Source organism: Vombatus ursinus, unplaced genomic scaffold (assembly GCF_900497805.2).
Source record: "Vombatus ursinus unplaced genomic scaffold, bare-nosed wombat genome assembly UNPS02014830.1, whole genome shotgun sequence".
Classification (NCBI taxonomy): Eukaryota; Metazoa; Chordata; class Mammalia; order Diprotodontia; family Vombatidae; genus Vombatus; species Vombatus ursinus.
The window spans coordinates 41,666,715-41,689,412 of record NW_020954608.1 but is presented as its reverse complement, the minus strand read 5'-3'; the positions used below and the strand labels follow the sequence as shown (position 1 = coordinate 41,689,412).

General features: G+C 32.5%; 1 protein-coding gene and 1 pseudogene across 3 annotated transcripts in view; one reads left to right on the top strand and one right to left on the bottom strand.

Annotated features, from left to right (window-relative positions):
- SOX5 (SRY-box 5) overlaps window positions 1-22,698 on the bottom strand; it is a 1,269,090-nt gene that overhangs the window by 419,659 nt on the left and 826,733 nt on the right. The gene's annotated exons all lie outside the window — the stretch shown is intronic.
- On the top strand, window positions 20,718-22,311 carry LOC114025283 (annotated as a pseudogene).

Genomic DNA, 22,698 nt, shown 5'->3' with positions numbered 1-22,698 from the left:
CAATAGTGTCCTATAAAATGAAAAGAAGCAAAGGAAGGTAAAACCTTTAAAGTAAGATTGTCAAGAAACTTGCGTAAGGGCATTTCAGGATTAAAAATAGTAGGACAACAAATTGAAGAAACAGAATAGATCTCTAAAGATAATTATAACAATTCTTGCTATCAAAGACAGTGGGACTTCTACACTTGAAACTAGCATTGCAATTCAGGATGTGCTTATAAGAGAGGCATAAATGGCACTAAAGAAGATAAAGGCAGGAAAAGTCATCAAATTGGCAAAAGAATGTTTATGTATATATGTATATACAAATATTTATCTATATATACACACATACATGTAAGTATAAGTGTATATATACACACATGTGTATTTTATAAATATATGTGTGTATACACATATGCATACATATAAATATATGTGTGCATATGTGTGTATATGTATATATATGTGTATGTATATTATCTGTGTTAAAGTAGACACAATTGTGAGAGAGCTGAAGGATTACTATACAAGGTATTTGAAGATGGAGAAGATATCTTATTAAAGGGTAGAGAAAAAATTATCTCAGAAAAAATCCATAAAAGTTGATTGAGAAAATAATGATGACTACTAAGCTCTATGTCTACTCTTCACCTATATGAAATCAATACATGAGTCATCTGTGTATGGACTAAGGACATCATTGATGGTATTAATAGGGAACAAGTAAACTTTTGTGTATTATATTTAACAATGGACTGCATATTTACTATTTGATAACTGACTGAAAGTAATAGCAAATATAAGATCTCATTGGGTTTTGTGTTTAATTTAAACAAAAAAAATTGATAGAGCAAAATGCCATTGTTAACAGGTCTTTTCCAACAAGGTGTCTCATATTCATATGTCAAAATAATTTAAAATTATTTGAAAGACATAACAACTGAAATAATCCTGTTCAATGACTCTCTGATGATAAAGAGATGAGGCATAAAATTAGCTAGATGTATGTTTGCCAAGGGTGTTCACCATTGTGATGGATATATCCAATCTAGAGTCCAAATTGTAGTGGGTTTTTCTGTGGATGGTGAGGTCCTCTATTTTGTAGATGATATTTCACCTAGCACTGGAACATTACATAGCTTCCTAGAAGAGATCTGTATAATCATTCAAAAGAATTTGGTCCAACCATCCATGCAGAAAAGTTCAATTAGTTAAAGAATGTCTGTTGCCCAGATTATGGCATGCATTTGGATGGAAAACTTATTGAGTTTATCCATTACTATGTATGCAATCTGTGACAGAACAAGTGAACAAATTGGGTCTGGAGTTGAAAAAGAAGAAAAGCAGCCTAGATTACCTTCAAGAAAATACAAAGCATCACTCCATGTTTTCTACCAAAATAAAGGCTCATTTTTTTAATTCCAATATTCTACTAGTGTGACTGTATGATAGCAAAAAGTAGAATATAGCAGTCTCTAAAGAACTAAAAATGAAGACAATGGAAGGTCTCAGGGTAGATATAAGTGGGCTACATCATATAAACAATGGAAAGGTTTAAAGAAAAACAGAAATAAAAGATTATGGTAAGAAGAGAATATGGACTGGTCATGGAGCAAGGATAGTAGATGGACAGTCAGAATACTCCATTGGCATTCTCACATTGAACTCACATTGTCAAGAAAAAAGCAAATAAGGACTGTAGAATGGCAAGTGGGACCCCTGTAGAGAACCTATTGGAGAGCATAGACAAGAGTTGCACAGGACAGGCAAGCATGGATGGATTTGGATCTGTATTGTTATAGAAGAGTTCCAAATCTTCAAGATCATAGATGTATTTGAGTACTTTATGACATCCATGTTAATACTAAATATGTATCTACATGAGAATATAGGAACATAGCTAACATTTACATAATACTTTAAAGGTTGCAAATTGCTTTACACATGTTATCTTATTTGGTCTTCACAACAAGGAATTAGGATTCTCCATTTTCTAAGGGAGGTTATGTATCCAGGGTTACACAACTAGTGCCTGAGAAAGATCTTCTTGATGGCAAGTTCAATACTCTATTCACTACATTATTCAAAACTACACTGTATCTTTTCTTCCCAAATGTTGCTGTTTTCTTTGATGTTGTCTACATTGAATTAGTAAAAGTGCTAAAGATAAGATATTCTATCAAGAAGCTTTTGCTGTTAAATCAACAAGCAATCAATATTTATTGAGTTCCTTGTATGTGCAAGTCACTGTGTAAAGTGCTATAAAAGATATAAATAAGATACCACTTCCATCCTTCAGGAGTTTACAATGTTAACATATAAATACATGGAAAGGCTACAAGATAGTAAATGAAATGAATGAAAGAAGAAAATGAATAACTGATGGAATTACTCAATGCTGGAATAGTATAGAAGAGGGAGTATGATTCTAGCCAACATATTTTGGAAAGGTGGATAGAAGCAGTAGAATCTGAGTTGACTTTAGATGACCAGACAGATTTAATCAGAGAACAGAAGCAAGAACATTCTAGGGAGGAAGAATAACATGAGTAAATAAATATACAGGAAAACAACTCTAGATACACTAAACAAAAACTCCTCCTATAGTTTTATAAAAATGGAGAATATTTTATGAAATACAATCATATTATTTTTTCTAATGACATATACCTTGAACTCTATTTATAAGTCACTTTCAAAAAATTCATACACTACCCTTTCTGTATGTTCTGATTTTTCTATTTTTTTCCTTAAACATACATTTAAAATCTCTTCATCTTCCTACCAGATGAATATAAGGTATTGAACCATGCTCCTTTACTATTCCAGAAAATGAAATAAAGATATTTATCAAAAGAAGGGCTTTACAGGCAAAGGAAACAACCTTAGCAATAACACAGGCATAAGAGCAAAATAAAGCATGTTTATGTGGGTACTACATATTAAATACAGATGTACAACAAAGATTATGTTTTAAGATACTATCCAGATGCTATTTAATCAATTTTAGACACTTGTATTCTTGAAATCATTTCTATAATTAAAAAACCACTTTCTTATTAATTTTGACATAGTGCATGCCATCCCTTTCTCACCAACTTCATTTTTAATCACATTTTTAAGCTCACAATCAACTTCACTAAACTAGAAAATGTTAAAAAATGTTAAACTAGAAAATGTTAAAAAAATAATAAAATTACAAACAGTTCATGGAACTAAAAATAAAAACACGGAGTTTTTCTATTTATTCTTCATTCTATGTTTTAGCTGAATGGAGACAAACAGAATCTACCAAATGTATAAATACCTATGTATTATATATGGATGACAGAGTAATAAAGAGTAGTTACTTATCACTCAATCTATTTAAAACTTTTATGGCTGAAAAACATTCCATTAAATCAGTAAAAAATTAATTCTTTCTTTGAATATTAAAAGTGACTTTATTAATAAAAAAAATGAGCAACCATTAAAAAAAAACCCTCTACCAAGGAGGTAGAGGAAAAAAAAAAGCTCTACCAAGAAGCTTTCATGGTAACTGAATAACAAAACAAAGGCTGATCCTTTCTTTGATTTTTATTGTCACTGGGATGTAGTACAAGTTCATATCAATTAGTTAATTAAACATTCTTTTCCCCTTAAGTAGTACCACTTTTCATTCAAATACAGAACTTGCCCTTCTATTACAAGCATCAAGACACTAACTGAACTACTTAAAAACCCTTATCTGGTTCCCCAATAAAAAAGCAATGGAAGAGTATCATAAGATGAATAAATGAGAACCCACAAGCTGAAGTGAAGAAACAGAAGAAAATGACAAGGGAGAAATCAAAGGAGATAAGAAAAAAATATCGGACAACAATCTCTCCTGTTAGAACAGCATTTAATTCTTATCAGTCACCTAAAGGAACGATTTGTTTTTAAAAAGTCGAACATAGAATTAAGTTAATAGTGAAAAAAAGCAACACGAACTAATTTATCCATAGACATGAGGATTAAAAGTTATTTAAAAGCAATTGAAATAAGTAATTTTTGAAAATAGCAGAATAAAAATTAGTCAAAATTTACTACATTCAGTAAATTGTATATATGCATACACATATATATATGCAATTCACTATATAGGGTAAATTTTGGCCAATTCACTATATACATATGTACATGCAATATAATATGTAAATATTATATATCATAGTATAACATACACATCCATATTATGCATATATACTTTATACATAAATATATATCACTAATATCTATTATTTATTACTAAAATGATAAATGTTAAGCATACATATGAGAGTTTTAGGATGAAAGTCAAAGTATGTATGTATACCATATATATTTTATATAATTATGTTGCTGACATATACACATATTTTCACACACATTGGTAAATATTAAAATTCACCTTTCAGAAATGGCAAGGAATGGCTTAGAATACTATTTAAATGTTGTTTTCTCTAGAGCCAAAATATTTTCCAATGAGTTGGGTTATTAAAATATTTTGTAGAAATTCTTTATGAATTCATTTGCAATATATAATTCAAGTTTTCAAAGAAATCTGTACTAAATTATGTGGCCTTTACTACACTTCCCTCACCCCATTATTTGATAATTATTTGTTCCAAATGTCATCATCATTACCTTTAAATTAAAAGACCACAGTAAAAAAAATCACAAAACTTTATTTATCCCCCATAGTAGTCAATTTTAACTTAATTAACTTTGGTTTAATAGTCCCAAAATGTTTAGGATCTACCAAAAGCATACATTATGGTAAGTGAAGCATTTTCATTTAGCAATGAAAAACATGAATGTCTTTAAAAGTGCAAAATTTAACTTGTAATTTACTTAAGAATAACCTAGTTTCTGAAAAATGGATAATTATGATTACATTAAATTGAAAAGTTTTTGCACAAACAAAGTCAATGCAACCAAGATTAGGAGGGAAGCAGAATACTGGGGAAGAATTTTTTTACAACCAGTGTCTCTGATAAGGGCCTCATTTCTAAAATATATAGAGAACTAAGTAAAATTTATAATTTGACTTTCTCCAACTGATAAATGGTCAAAGGATAAGAACAGGTGGTTTTCAGATGAAGAAATTAAAGCCATCTATAGTCATATAAAAAATGCTCTAATTACTATTGATTAGAGAAATGCAAATCAAAACAACTCTGAGCTACCATATCACACATGTCATATTGGCCAACATGATAAAGCAGGAAAATGATAAATGTTGAAGAAGATGTGGGAAAATTGGAACACTAATGCATTGTTGATGGAATTGTGAAATGATGCAACCATTTTAGAGAGCAATTTGGAAGTATGCTATAAAAAGGGCTATAAAAGGATTATAAAAATGTGCATATCCTTTGACCTAGCAATATCACTTCTAGGGCTATAATCCAAAGAGAGTATAAAAATGGGAAAAAGACCCACATGTACAAAAATATTTATAGCCGCTTTTTTTATGGTGGCAAAGAATTGGAAATTGAGGGGATGCCCATCAATTGAGGAATGGCTGAACAAGTTGTGGTATATGAATGCAATGGAATACTATTGTGCTATAAGAAATGAGGAGCAGGCAGACTTCAGATAAACCTGGAAAGACTTCTATGGACTGATGCTGAGTGAAGTGAGCAGAACCAGAACATTGTACACAGTAACAGCTAAGTTGTGTGATGACTAACTTTGGTAGACTTAGCCCTTCTCAGCAATGCAGGGATCTAAGACACCTCCAAAAGTCTCATGATAGAAAATGCTACCCACATCAAAAGAAAGAATTATGGAATTTGAATGCAGATCAAAGCATACTATTTGTTCTTTTTTTTCTTCTGTTTTGTTTTGTTTCCTCTTTCTTGTGGTTCTTTCTATTGGTTCTAATTCTTCCTTAACATGACTAATGTGAAAATATGTTTAATAGGAATATATATGTATAGCCTATATCAGAATGCTTGCTGTCTTGGGGAGGGAGGTAAAGAGAGAGGGGGAGAAAGATTTAAAACTCAAAAGCTTAGGGAAGTGATTGTTGATGAATCAAAATAAATTAAGAAAAAAAGAAAACCAAGAACAAAAAAGGAACCTCAAGAAAAATAAAAAAGAATAACTTATTGTCCCATATCTATTATATGCAGAAAGACCCCTCTTTTTTCTTTTTATTCCCCTTTCTTTTCTTGTTCTTTCTCTTCTTTATTTGTTTTTTTCTTCTATTTCTTTGTCTTCTTTCCTTCCTTTCCTAGCATCTCAAGAGAGTACAATTCTGTGAAAATAGCACTGATCTAGAACCAAAAGACATAAGTTCAAATCCTATTTCTGCTGTTTATTTACCAATGTGACCTTGGATAAGTCACAATCTCTAGTGACCTCAGTTTCCTGATCTGCAAAAATAAGAGGGTTGGACTATATTAACTCTGAGGTCCCTTTCAGCTCTAAATCTATGACTCATTACTTTCATATCTCACCCTCTTTTTCTTCCTATCCATTCCTTTCTATTTTTTCTTTTTCTTCCTTTATTTTCTTACACTTACCTCTTTCAATTGTTTATAGGTTAAAAACTTTTAAAGTTAGTATAATTAGATGATGGCAATGTAACTGTTTGACATGTACCTCTCCAATCTGAAACCCTAAGAAGAGGGAAATATGCACCAAGTGTAGAGTAATTAAAGTTGAATCCACAAGATAAGAAGACAGAAACACTGCACAAAGTAAAAAACAAAAACAAGCAAAGAAACTCTCACAAAATAACATCTGTAGAAGGTAAATACCTAAAACTTCCATTCATCATTCCCATCCTCAGTCCACTGCACACTTGGTATGCAACCAGCCCATGTAACCCTATAGGATTGTGTTTCAGGCTCCAGCTGGTGGTACTCCAGTCTGGTTCACCCATGGCAGTGATGCATTGAAACTTTCTCCCTTATCATGAACCACAAACAGTGACTAGCTAGTCGCTCACAAGAAAGGGAATGTAATTGGGGGTGGTGGTGGTGTCATAAGAAGTAGAAGTACACAGCTGGCTAGAGCGAAAGGGCCTTTTTACTGAAAGAAAGTGGAACTAACAACATAGCTTCTCTCTTCAAAGTCAGTTTTCACTTCATGAAATTTGCTTTGTGCAGGAAAATAAATAGGACCCTAAAACTCCCTGAACCTGAAAAAAATGAGGATGCCTACTCTTAGGAGTCTGTGGGGAAGAGAGGGCACCAGTGCAACAGAAAGGGAATAATGAGAAAAGTTTGAAACAAGTTAATGGGGATATGAAAATATAAAAAAAAAATTGGAAAGACAAAAATTCCAAGGGAAAAAAACTGACTATAAGCCTTATTTCCATGTAGATAAAGCAATAGTGAAACTCATGAAGACAAAAGGAAAAGTGAATGAAAATTGTAAAAAAAAACAACAACACATATCATTCAAGTATTACAGTATGAAGGAAAGTGAACCAAAAATCACAAATAAAAAAGAGACTTCTATGGACTCTTCAAATCTTGGAACATCAAAAATGTTTCAACAAGAAATAAAACTTTTAAAAGAAAATTAGGATAGAAATTAGGTAGGAAATTGGATTTCTCAAAACTGAATTAACTTAGAAAAATAAGCGATTTAGAAGACATACTCTCTTCAAAGTAGTAGAGGTTTTGAAAAAGAGTCAGTGATAGAATTGGAATTCAAAAATGTTGAAATGTAAAAAAAAAAGCTTGTCAGAAGAGAAAACATTTCCATTGAGAGAAGACATCAATGCCATATGAACAAAGTCACTGACCTTGGAGACAGGATTCACAGCCATTTAGTAGTTAAATTTCAGAATTTTAATATAAAATAGCAAATTTTTAAGTATGTCTGCCCTGGGAGGGGGAGCCTTAAACTATACAGAAATGTAATTTAATAGCATAAGATTCCTTCATAGCCATGAGAAATCAGGAAATATAATGGACTTAGATATCCTGAAATTCAAAGTTGATCAAGTTATATCCCAAAATAACATGTCCTATCAAGCTGAGCCTTGAAATCAATGAAACAAATATGTTCCTTTCACAAAAGAGAGGCACTCTTGCTCCTTTCTCCAAAATATAAACAGAAACAAACAAGTTATTTGATTTAAAATCTTTTTAGACTGGAAAAGCATAAGAAAAGTAAATAAGCTCAATTATAAAAAAGATTATCACTTCTAGTTTCTATGCTTTTATTATTTTGTATTGGTGAGGCCATTGGGGTTAAGTGACTTGCCCACAGTCACACAGTTAGTGAGTGTTATGTGTCTGACTGCAGATTTGAACTCAGGTCCTCCTGACTCCAAGACTAGAGCTCTATCCACTGTGCCACCTAGCTGCTCCTAGGCTATCATTTTAAAGGGGATGATTTAAGTTGGTATAGATTTAAAGGGATCTTAAAGAACCAGTAGAAGGGAAAGTGAAAAAGATAAATTACTATCCATGTACTAAATTTCAAATTTGATGGGGATAACACAATGAGAAGTCACTCAACAAAGGAAAGGGGAGATGAGACAGATGAGAGATAGAAATATGTGCCTTCAACCCAAGACCACAGATAAATAGAAAATGAATAGCAATTTTTTTAGTCTTGCAACAAGAGTAAGTGGGTTGTGGGAAATTAGGGTAAAATCATTGGAGAGAAGACTGCAATATGGGGGAGTCAGAAGATTTCACCCTAGAAAGGGAAATGAAAAAATGCTATTAAAGAGCATTCCCATGGCAGAAGAAAGTTTATTTCTATGATGAAATATAAGGTTCTTATAATGGTTTTAATATTAGGATCACTGAGGGAAGCTAGGTGGTGCAGTGGATAGAGCACTGGCCCTGGGGTCAGGAGGACCTGAGTATAAATCTGGTCTCAGATCAGATGCTTGACACTTACTAGCAGTGTGACGCTGGGCAAACCACTTAACCCCAATTGCCTCACCATAATAATACCAATAATATTAGGAGCATGGGCACAATAGGTAACAGTTTTTATTGAGCAAAGGTTCTGTTTCCCATAACTTCATCCTAATTCAGTAGAGGGAATATTTTTAGTTTAATGAGACTCCATCATTCAGAATTATAGAGGAATGGGATGTAGATACAGAGAAAGGATAACCTGACCTTAGAAGAAATGATTATGGTAAGGACAGGTGGTAGCATCAGGTAACACCACCTGGGGTACAGGTTTACTTCTATCACATCACACTATTAATTCATTAATGGATATTTCAAATAGTGAGGCACTATATAAAGGTTTCCCCCATAAATATATAATAATAATGGAGGATAGGGTGAGATCAACAAAGGAAGTAATAAAAATTGAATACAAGAGGAAGCTCCAATACTGTATTCTAGCAATTCTTCCTCTTATGAGGAAAATAGAAGGAATGCAGAAAATCTAATAAGAATATAGCACATGTATGGGAGAAGTTAGAATAGACTTAAAGGGACAAGAAATCAGAACAGTCTCAAAGTGAAAAGAATTACTTTATAAAGTAAATGAAAACTTCCCAGAAAGGAGTGTCACAAAATAATGTAAGTAAAGCAAAAAGGTTGGGAGAGTGAGAAGGGAATGTTCTAAAACATTACTATCTAAGGAAGGAAAGGGAAGGATCTATTAGAAAAGGGGAGAAAATTTAAAAGGAAAAAGGGGATAGAATGGATATGATAGTTAATAGAAGGAGAGCAGAGAAACTGTGGGAATAAACTAGCATCAAATTTTGGTAACAAAATTAAACATAGGGAGGGTAAGGAGAAGGGGCCAAAATCAATTCAAAAGGATAAAATGGATGAAAACAAAGACATAACATTATATTTTAAAAATTCAGTGTGACCAAATTCAATTTATACTTTGTATCCACTTAAGACATGAAACTATGCTGTCATCAATGAGTCAGCCAATGCAAACACTCATGACTCACTATATCTAGCTGATCCCACACCTTATTTCATGACCTAATGAACCCTATATCACCTTGCCATTTGCCACTTTCCCCTATACCCCTTTCCCAGCTTTCCACTAATTTTGGGGTCAGTAATCCAATCAATGCTATTGTTACTACTTGAAAGATTGGGTAAATTGACATCCCGGTGCTCCATTCACTATCCCTGTGACTCCCTTATATGTAGTGTCTCCTCCTACTAGTATGGAATATTAGCTTTTTGACAATAGGAATTATCTTGCTTTTGTATTTGTATTCCCAACATTTATGACAATGCTTTGCATAGAGCAAGTGCTTAATGTTTTTAATTCATTCATCAATTCATCCATCCATCCATCCAGTCATACATTAGGAAAACACCATAGTTAATCATATTTATTAGAAAACTGGTAAAACATATATTTATATCAATAAATGTCAAAAAAAACTTTTTAGAAAATACAGTAGTCATTCAGGCTAAAAAAATCAACTAAAAAGCATAATCATGGAAGAGTATTTCTATAACATAGTCAAATATGCACACGTACACAAAATGAACATTATTTGTAAGGGAGAAACACTAGAATCAAGCAATCATTAAGTTTTTTTTTTAATGAAATACTTGCTATATGTTAGGAACTATCTCTATTTCCCAATATATTCTAAGGTAAAGCAAGAATGATCCTCTCCCCACTGTTATTTGACATAATTCTAGAAATGCTAGCAATAACAATAAGGCAAGAAAAATGCAACTATTTTATTAAAGATGAAATAAAATTCTTTATTTTTTCCATATTATGTGATATTTTACTTAGAAAACCCTAACAATCAGCAAATAAACTAATTGCATCAATTAGTGGCTTCAGCAAAGTAGCAAGATATAAATTAAATTCATAAAAAAATGATTAGCATTTCTTTCTAGTAATCATAAGGAAGCCAGGAGAAAATAATAGATAAATCCCTTTTAAAAATAACAAAAACAGGGAAAAACATCTAAGAGTCAGTATAATAAGATATTCAAGTTATGCATATGCACGCATATATACATGCACACACACACACACTACAAGAACTTCTTATATGACAACAATTAGAGTAACTAGAAAACAGTGCAGGAAAAATACAAGTTTATTCTAGCATCTTATACAATATGCCACAATAATCTCCAAATGAAGATGCAATCTAACTATGAATAAACAAATATTATACATGTGTATGTATATTCTATGAGGAAATGAATGAGAGTACTTTTCATAGTTATAGCTAGGAGAAGAATTTTTAGCCAAAGCCAGGGATAGAGTAGATAAACAGTATAATAATAAATTTAATACAAATAAAATTTAAAAGGTTTTTTTATACAAATAAAATCAAAGTACCTAGGACAAGAGGACAACTTGTAAATTAGAGAAATTTTTTGCATCATATATCTCTGATAAGTCTGATATACAAACATGGACTGTGTATGTGTGTATGTGTATGTATACACAGAACAATATTAGACCAAGAGCCATTACTCAGTGTATAAGTAGACAAAGGATATGAATAACCAATTCTTAAAAGAATTGCAAATTGCAATTTAAACTTTATGAGTGTTGTAGAACACTAATATTAACAAGTACAAATCAGTACAATTATGAGTTTAAACTTTATACTCAGAAAAAGCAAAAGATGGAAATAGTGAAATGCTGCAGGAAGATAGGAATAACAATAAGTTATTAATGAAGATTAACTTTGTCTCTCCATTCTGGAAAATACTTTGGAATTATGCAAAAAAGTGAATTAAATGTCCATATCATTTATTCAACAGCAATTTCACTGACAGACTATACCCTTAAGGAATTCAAAGATAGATAATAGTTCTCATACATACATCAAAATATTAATAGCAGCATTTGTGTGGTGTCAAATAAATGGGCATTAAGTAGGTACCCATTAAATTGAGTTATTGGAAAACAAATTATAGTACATTGATGTAATGGAATATTTTTGTGCCAAAACAAAGGCAAATATAAAGCATTTTGATAAACATGGGAAGATTTATATGAATTGATGCAGAGTACATAGAATAAAATAATTTGTGTGATACTTACAAAAATAAAAGTGGAAAGAATGAAAAATAATGCTAAGGAATCACAATCATTAAGCTTGGCCTGAGTGGCAAAGGAGATGGGAAAATATTCTTCTCTTTTTTCACTTGGAGAGGAAAAATACTGTGAGGATGGGGATAGAACCATTGAATTTTTCTGTAAGATACAATGTGTTGGTTGACTTTGCTAAAAATTTTGAAAAAAATATCTTTTAAACAGAAAGCAAGCAAAGGGAAGTTGGGACAAGCTTGGAAATGTATATGGTGTGAAAATGTAAGGCATAAAAATGACCATTAAAAAAACTTCCAAAGTCCTCCTGTTCTATTTATAATTTACTTAATACTTTCTAGAATTAAGATTTGTGATTATAAAATAGTTTTAGTACATTTTTAGTTATTTATAATTAAAATCAGAACATTTTAAAAAAATGCTTCCCCATTCAAATGTAAGCTCTGCCATTTTGAGAACTCCAACCCCAAAGTATGAAGAGGAATGATTTGAATTTTATATCAACATTGTGACTACACTGCCTTCCCCCCCCCAACACCCCTTCCCTTCTCAAGAGCGGCATTGTTTCTGTCTTGCCATAACTAGGCATGACAGTGCCAGACTAGAGTCACACGGCTGGTTTCTGAATCAGCGTGAAAGTACTCACCTCCTGAGTTTCCCCAGATGTTAATCTCCTTATGAGTAAGGCTGAGGGTTGACTATTCACATACTCATTCATGAAACAGATAAAGTGTAATCAGAGGAAAAGAAAGAGTATAAGAAAAAGAAAACCTACAGAAAATGCTTAAATTCTTCTAGCTTGGCAAGGATCTTCTTCTAAGGTAGAAGGAAATGAAACATTGTCTATTTTATAACTTAGACCTAGATTTAATTGACCCAGGTTGAATATGGGAAGAATTGTGGATTTTGTTTCCTATACAAATATCTACTTAACTCTCATTGTGGACTTGCTATGTATAGAATTACTATGTTTAGTATACCCAAAATTTGAAACTTTCAATCTGAATAGGGGCAACAGTAATATTTTAGTCCTACACCAGATCTATTGCTGGCTAGGGGAATAATTTAAGGTTATAGCTGAGTTTCTATTGTATTATTAGAAAATGTGTGGAATATATATATGGAAGTATATGGGAGGGTTTTGGGTGTACATGTAGGTGATGACGAAGATTAACATGAGGACAAAGCATTGGGATACCTATGTTAATATTAGTAATGGGTGGTTAATGTAATTTTATTTTTCTAATTCTTATTCTGCTAGAAATAGGGATAGAACTATATATAGAATTATGACACAGATCTTTATACACCTTAATAATCACTGTGAAAAGTTACAATCTTTCCCCTCTATGTTTATAAGCAGACTTTTTGGTTTAATGCTTTGTTCTTGGATGTAGGAACCAATGTTTCCAGTTTACTAAATAATAAAGGTACTTGACAAACAAAAAATAAGTGTGTAAATTCTTAAAAGTCCTTCCTACAGTAAGGGGGTACTAATCTATTAATTACGGCAACTTTTTAAAAACTCTAACATATACAGGTAGTTTCACTATAATGAGTGTTTCATAAATATTAATTTATTCTTAGATAAGTGGTATATTAGAGAACATTCTGAGCATAATACAAATTTTGAATTTGTTTCTTCATGATTTCTTTCCCAAGAAAAAAATGGGAAAAATGAAAATGGCATCACTTCAAAATAACTTACAAGCTGCAACCGTCCTTATGCCTACTTCCAAAAGCATATTTCAGGTCTTTATCAAAGTTCCATATTTATTACATATCTTCTGGTGCAGTAGAAGCTGTGGATGGAAGAAAACTGGTACATCATTTCTACCCTCAACCCCTTCCACCTTGTCCCCTAGTCCAGAGTTGCTGACTAACAAAATTTCTCATGTAGCCCAGAGCACATATTAAGGGCAATGATGAGCATAGCCAACATTTATTAAAATATTTATGTATTTCTTAACTATTTAACCATGCGTCTTTACAATTTATCTTAACTATTTATGTGCTATCACTTTTATTAGGTTCTAATTTTTTTCCAGCATATATCTGCTGAAGTTTTAGAAGTTTGGGCTATAACTCCATTTTCCATATAAGTTCTGTGTTTTTGATTATACAATTGTTGTGTTACTATGGAAATATATAAGCATATGTATATACATATAAATATATATAAATGTATATGTGCATATGCATATAACTCATAAAATGCTTGTTTTTATAGTAGATGATTGCAGTAGTATACTAAATATAAATAATATAGCCATATCATATTATAATTATATATTATAAATTATCTATAGTATTATAATAATTTATTATATATCATATTATAATTATTATACCTTCAAATGTACTCAATGTTCTGAGACAAGAAAACAATAAGAGTATAATATAACTGTTTCTGTAGCAGTAATGAAACTTTGACATTCCCAGGGAAACAATAATACATGAGTTGTCACTTCCAAATCTCAAGGGAAAGTATATATCTCTTCTTGGCTTTCTTATTCTTCTCTTCTCTATCTCTTCTTTTCCCAACTTTCTTATTCCCCTTTATTCCCTCCCCTCAGTGATTTGGTCTAAATTAAACACATTTTTCTAAAATGAAAAGTAACCTTTGATAACATATACCTTGAAATAAAATCTAAGGCATGTTTAATGTATTCAGTATTCAATGACAATAAAAAACAATTAAGTAACCAAGCTAATTTTAATTTCTTCTGTTTTCAAAGGTCATTTTGAAATCAAGGAAGTTAAGCCTGTTAAGACAATCCTCTTGTTAGTGCTATTATTTTTCCCCTGGGGAAAGAATGTGAAAGTAAGCTCACATCTAAGAAAGGAACATTAATGTTAGATTTTTTGAGCTCTGACAGTCTAGGTAGCCCAGGACAAGGAAAGGAATACAATCCTCTGTCCAAAGAGATTATAATCTAAATAACCTTGACAAGGAAGGGTTATGTGTGGCAATTGATTGCTATAAACAGACCTATTTTGAGATCACTATTTCTTTCAATAACCCATACAGATTTAATGGAGCTTGGTTTTTACAAGAGCTATTGAAAAATAAACAAAATTGAAAACATTTAACTTATTAAAAACAGACAGTTTACAATGTATAGAGACTACACACTGTTTATTGCTAGAATCTCTCCTGTTGTAGGATATAGGGACACTAAATAAAAGTAACACTTCAGAATTTAGACTCTTTTCCAAGAAGAAACTGATCTCAAATTCATCCTAAGCTCACAATTAAATGAAACATCCCTGATGTAAAAGTATAGTGTCAAATGTAAAGAACTTTTATCAACATAAAATCCCCAAACAGCAGGATACAACTAGTATTGATGTTAGAGATATATTGACCCTGCTCATTGGTTCCTGTTTTGCCAGAATCTGCTTGAATGAGTCCATATTAAATCCGTAAGATCACTTATCATTTCTGACCTCTAATCTCATTTTGATTCTTTACTATTCACTTCTTTACCCCATTACTCTTTCTGGTGTTAACATACATTTTGTTGGGTTTGTTTCTTAAAGATCTTTTAAAAAAAGATATACTAGCAAATATATTAAGTAAATGGGTAAGAACTTTACAGTAGAACCCAAATGACTTTTATAGTGCTTAAAGTTCACCTTTGAATTTGATTCAATTCAGGAAGCACTGAATAAGCATGTAATACATTCCAAGCACTCTGCTAGGCAGAGGAGATTAAAGGAAAAAAAACAAAAACAGTTCTTGCCCTACAAGAACACAGATTATACTGTAGGAAATAAACACAAATAAGAAAATTAAAATATAAGTATATATACAAAGGAATGCAAAATCATTGTGGTGGATGGATAATAATAGTTCAGGGAATCAGAGAAGGCTTCTTAAAAGAGGCAGCCCTTGAGCTGAACTCAGACAGGAGCAAGGATTCCAAGATGTAGAAGTCAGTTTGCCTAGAAGACAGAATATGTGAGTGGGGAAGAATTGCAATTAGTCTTGAAAGACAGGTTGGAACCAGATTTGGCCAAATGCCAAATGGAAGAGTTTTTTATCTTATCTTGGAGGCAAAAAAAGAATGACTAAATCTTTTTGAGAAGGTCCATCACATGGTCAGACCAATGCTTTAAGCACAGTTACGAAATTGACAACCATGTAAAGCATGGATTATAGAGGGGAGAAATTTGAATCAGAGTGATCAACTGTGAAACTATTACAGTAGTTCAGCTTGGAATTGATGAGGGTTGGATCCAGGATACTGACAAGGGGACAGAGAGAAGGGATTGTATGCAAGATATGTTACAGAGATAAATTATTCAAGATTGGGTGATTGGATGTGGGGGATAAAGAAGAGGAAATACTTAAGGATAATCTCAAAATCATGAAGCTAAGTGATTAGGAGGATGGTGGTATCCTGAAGGCAATTAGGAAAGTTTGAAATGAGTGGTGAGTTTGGGAGAGAAAGTAATAAGCTATATTTTAGAAAGGCTGAATTGTAGAAGTCTATGAGACATCTAGGGAAAGTTGTATAGCAGGCAGAACTATAGCTCAAGAGATGAGGGTTTCATATGTAAATTTGTGTCATCTATACATAGAAGATAATTGAACCCATGGGAACATCTGAGATAGTAGAGTGAAGAAAGAGAAGGCACAGAGCAGAGCTCTGAAGAAGGTGAAATGTATGTTGAGATAAAACTAATTTTAAAAAAAAATTACAGTAGAACATTAGATTTGCCTTGAATTTTACAGTAGCTAAAGTTAGTGGAATCACAAAGGGTCCATGTTTTAGCCCATATGTCATATTGATACTAAATATTCTGAAATGAATTTCTAATTAGCTTTTTTCTACAAACTAGCTTCTATGGATGAATATACATATATGAACACCTTTGTGACATTTATCATGAGTCACTGTAGTAGGTAGTTGTAGCAAGATTGTGGAGGATACATTGTAACATATATAACTAAATTGGGGATGAGAGCTTCTCCAGTCATGATACTTCTTTTAGTTCTTGGTATTTCCATTGTTAAATGGAGTAATAAATATGTTATTAAAATAAACAACTAGTTAACAAAAAATAAGATAGATTTTGTGGGTAATATAACTTTTGTCCATGTGCAACTGTAGAAAATATGAGATTTTATTATCATTATTCAATAAAATTATAGAATTTTGTTACCTTAAAAACGGAAAATTTTAACAGTTAACCTAACTCCATGTAGGTAATACCTTTCTTTCATGCCAGAAAAATCCTAGGACAATAATCTACTATTTACCATTTAATAGATACTTTATCTCATTTTCTATTGTTACATCAAAATATCCACAAATCTTCAAAAAGATCCAGATCTGTAATCCAGAGTTGTCAAAAAACAAAGTTAGGAAATAATGTAGGAGAAGATGTCATATACATTGACCACAAAATGAGATTACAAGGATAAAGTGGCTTCAATGGAGAGAAGTAATCATTTATTGCTGTTTATTTTACTTCTTCATTATACTTGCTTATTTTTTTTATTACAAAAAATAGTCTCTCATCTACACCACCAAATAAGATTTCATTATTTAAGAAGGGAAAACTCCCTCTTTCCCCTCAAACATTTTAGTGCAGCAAATTTTGGGGAGGTTGTGTAGAAGTAGTGAAAAGACTGGAGGCAAGGGCAGGTAACAGTGCGCGTACGAGTATGGTGCAATCCTATCAAAATAGTGTCATGTACTAAAGCTCAAAACATGGTAGGCCTTGTAAGGAAAGCTAAAGACAACAAAAAGAGGTATTTTTTTTTCTTTTTGAGCTATACTGAAGGAAATAAGAGGATCAAAAAAGGGATAGAACTTCTGCTTTGGGCGGATGGGATGATAACTATCAACAAAGATATGGTGAAGAGATTGAATTGTCATCTTGCTTCTCTTTTCTCATCCAGGAGAATGAACTTTATTAGAAGTGACAGGACAAAAATGACTAAGAAAGCACTTCACATCCTTTAATGAATTCAGGTTAACAAATCATTGTACAGTGGATTGTCAAAGAAAGAACTGATGAACAACTAGAAAAAGAAGACATCATTAGAAAGAAGATACCATGGTTCCATGAATAGGCTATAGCAAACTAACCTTTTTCCATTTTTTATTATACTACTAAATTGGAAAATCAGGTAGCTAAAATATATCTAGATGTTAGCAAACATTTGATAAAGAATCTCAAATTATTCTTGTGGTGAGGATAAAGATATGGGACACTTAGCTTTGCAGAGCCTGTTTCCTCATCTATAAAATGGGGACAATACTACTAACATTGCCTTCCTTCATGGATTGTTCAGAGAGAAGTACTTTGCATGATCTTTAAGAGCTACAAAACAAGAGTTATTATTTATAGTTCACTTTACCAACAGTCCTTAGCCTGAAGTGTTTAAACTTGGTCTTGAAAAAATATACATATATTTTTATTTTTAGGCAATTGAGGTAAAGTGACTTGCCCAGGGTCACACAGCTAGCAAGTGTCAAGTGTTTGGTCTGAGGCCAGATTTGAACTCAGGTCCTCCTGACTCCAGGGCTGGTGCTCTATCCACTGCACCACCTAGCTGCCCTGGAAAAATATTTTGATAAATGTATATAAATGTGTATGGTTATTTTCCTTTGTAAGCCTTTATATGTCATTTTTTTGGAGTGAGGCAATTAGAGTTAAGTGACTTGCCAGAGTCACACAGCTAGTGAGTGTTGTGTCTGAGGCCAGATTTGAACTCAGGTCCTCCTGACTCCAGGGTCGGCACTCTATCCATCATGCCACCTAGCTGCCCCTATATGTAATTTTTATGCATTTAAAAACATTATTCTGGGAAAGGGTCCAAAGGCTTCACAACATTGTTGAAGGAGTCAATGACATGAAAAAGGTTAAAAAAAAATCCTCCTTGAGTTACATCTTAAAATATTGTTTTTCTTACAGTCACACCATCCACACAATAATGTCTAGGAAAACAGATTTAAAAGATATATGGATTTATTTCACTGGGAGTTCTTTTTTGAAAGTATTACTGACAGACCACTGCACAAATCAAACATTTCTGCTAAAGACTCAAACAAACAATATATTATACATTATTTTGGATGGTCATGTAAATATAACTGAGGTAGAATCCTGTCAAGAAAAGAAGTGTGCCTTCTGTTTTTATAGGATGGTATTCTTTTTCATAAAGCTTATTATCAGCATGAATATTTAGTGGTATTTCCATTTAGAATTTGATTCTGAAGAGAGGTTTTTATTTTTTGAAATGGAGAAAGTGTTTTAAATAGCAAATCTTTTCAAAAGTATGGTTTTCAAGTGACAAAGCCATTGGACCAATTTTCCAGGGATTCCTTATCCATTCCCTATTTTCAAGTTGCTTTAGTTTTACATAATGGGTAAAGGTATTTACGGTGAGTTTAAAGTTTAATATACCCAATCCTCAACAAATACAACTGTTATGTGCACTTAGTTAAATAGTCATCAAACATACTTAATGCCCAAGGAACTTTCTGGGACAGAATTAGTATCATTTATATTGAGGTAGCTATCAGGAAAACAAGTTCTATTTTACAGTATTTTTTGAGGATGGGGAAAATATTTGAAGATTTTTATATTTTCTATCTAACTAAAACTTCTTCATCTGTAGCGTAATATTTCTCTACATTGCTCCAGTGATCAAAAGGGATTATCCATTTTCAGATAGGGAAAAAAAGTGCAGCTCACTCATTAATCTGTGTATTTTTCTACTCAACACAGGATGGATATTTCTAACACAAAACAGTTTTATTAGTGCTACTAACTACTTAAGCTTTCAAATGCTACATTTTCTCTTATCCAGAAATATAGATTCCATGGTAACAACCTCTCCACCTCCTCATCTATTCAGTGTCTGACTTTTGAAGAAATTTAATTCATTTAATAAACCTATAGTTGCTGTAGAATGACTAGAAGGTATTGAAATCTATCTTAAAGTACTTTATAAGTAATGACTATGACCAGATACCTGACCACATTTATATAATTATTTCATAAAGAGGAAATGAATACAAATGGAATTCAACACTGTATTCAATAATAATGTTAAATCAATGCTAAAAAAAATCTTTTCTTTGAGTCAAAATGTTTGATTTTTATCCCACCTGTCATTGACTCATTGAGTTTTCTATAAAAACAAATTGGTAATCACATAACTTTAAAATAAGATAGGGCTTTCAATTATGTCATAGTATCTTTCTTTATCTTTTTCAGAAAATTAATGTTGATTGAAACTTTTACCAGCAAGGTCATGTGAGAGGGTGTCTAAGAGTCAAGATCAATTCCTCTTCAGTCTTTAAAAAAAGCCAGAAACATACCAAATAAAACCTAAGAACAAATAAAACAGGAAATAATAAAAAAGACTGACAGATACAAAACAAAAAAATGAGCTGGAATAAGATTATCCAAATAAAATTAAAGGAGAGCAAAACTGGAAGAACATGTGGGGTTTACACATCAAAATAACTGGAAGACATGTCTCATCAAGGCAATCTGAGAACTACTGGTATCCCAGAAAAATGAAAACGAAACAAAAAGGCTGAATATTGTGTTTCAGAAAATCATGCGAGCAAGTTAAAAATCCACAAATAGTATTCCTCCTCAGTCCTGAGAAAGCACAGTTCAGAGCAGACCTGCAGTCAGCTACCTGAAAAGCAAGTAAGACCAGACTATAGTACTGCAGGACACTGGATCACTAAGCAATAAACATGAGTGAAATAGCTAAGAACTCCTTAATATATTTCTTGATCAGGTTGGATTATCACTTTACTTGAAATCTACAGAAGGAAGACATTGACGTACATTATACAGAATAGAGAATTGAGGATCAGCTGGAATAGCTGACCATTAAATCCAAAGTCAACTTTTTAAACTTACTGGTCTATGTGAAACATCTAAAAGGCCAAAACAAAGAAGCTTTAGAAAGCTTAAAAAATGCTGAAGAAAGGATTCAGGAGGACTATACTGACCAAGTAGAAAAGAGAAGCCTTGTGACCTGGAGAAACTATGCTTGGATCTATTATCATATAGACAGACTCCCTAAAGCCCAGACTTACCTGGATAAAGTAGAAACAACTTGTAAGAAGCTATCAAGTCCTTTCTGCTATAAGGTAGAGCTTCCAGAAATTGAGTGTGAGAAAGGGTGGTCACTTCTCAAGTTTGGAGGAAGGTGTACGAGAGGGCCAAAGCCTATTTTGAAAAGGCCCTGGAGTCAGACCCTGAGCACCTGAATTAAATACTGGATTTGCCATTGTCATGTACTGAATGGATGACTTTGATAGAAATGGTGCTAATAGTAAAAGTCTTTCTCTGAGCCCTCTGAAGAAGGTACTTGAGCTGGATCCAAAAAAGCATATTTTTTTTTGGATGAGGTAATTGGGGTTAAATGACTTGCCCAGAGTTACACAGCTAGAGTATTATCTGTCTGAGGCCAGATTTGAACTCAGGTCCTCTTGACTCCAGGGCCAGAACTCTATTCATTCACCATGCCACCTAGCTGCTCCCCAAAAACACATTTATTAAGGTTTTCCTGACACTAAAGTTTCAGGACTTAGGGGCAAGATCTGCAGGAAAAAAATATATTAAGGAAGCCCTTGACCAAGTAACATCTGAACCCTATGTCTTTCGCTATGCAACAAAATTTTACTGGCAAGAAAACAACCCAGAGAGGGCTATTGAGCTCTTAAAAAAGGTCTTAAAACTGGTACCAACCTCTGCTTTCCTGCATCACCAAATGGGATTTTGTTTTAGGGAACAAATGATCCAAATCAAAAAGGCCACATGGAACAAGTCTATGGGAAAGGACAAGCAGGAAGTAGAAAAACTAATCCAATCTGTCATATTTCATTTTGAAACAGCCATCAGAGAGAAACCTCTATTTTTGTTTGCTTACTTAGACCTAGCTAACAGTTTGGAAAATTTGGAAAGGTAGAGGTCATTTTTCAAAAAGTGCTGGGCCTAGAGCACATCAGAAAAGAGGAGAAGCAAAAAGCCCATTTCAAATATGGCCACTTCCTGGAATTTCACAGGAAAGCTGGAGATCTTGCCATGCATCATTATTTAAAAGGGTTAATGATAAGTCCCATGTTTTGTGCTCCACTTGTAGGGGCTTTGCAGAATTTAGCTCTCAAATGGCTGAATCAGAATCCTTTAGATGCAAAGAATTTGGGGGCCCTTGGTATTGTGCACAAGATGAACAGGGCGAAGAAACAAGTAGTAGCATATTATGAAAGAGCCTTGAAATAGGATTCAAGTAATAGTGAATATATCGGTGCTTTGTTAGAACTGTGCCTCTCTGTTTAAAATTTCAAAGTGTGTTTTTAAAAAACATTTTATTATTAAAAATTATAAAAAGAAAAAAATCACACAAGAAAATTTCCCAGAAGTTTCAGAAATAAAGGGCAAAATACGGATTAAGAGAATCTATAGAATAGCATCAGAAAAGAATGCCAAATTCAAATCACCCAGAAATATACTTTGTTTTCTCATTTCCATATTAATTTAGGAGACTAGTAAGAGGTCAAGAGTAGAACCTTTATATACCAAAACAATCAATATGATATGACTTTTTGTAAATCATAACAAGGCAAACATGAATAATTTTCTCATAACAATGTGTCCTTATAGAACTGTACATAAATAGGAAAAAAAGACATGAGTCTTCAACAAAATGGAGGAATTTTAATCATT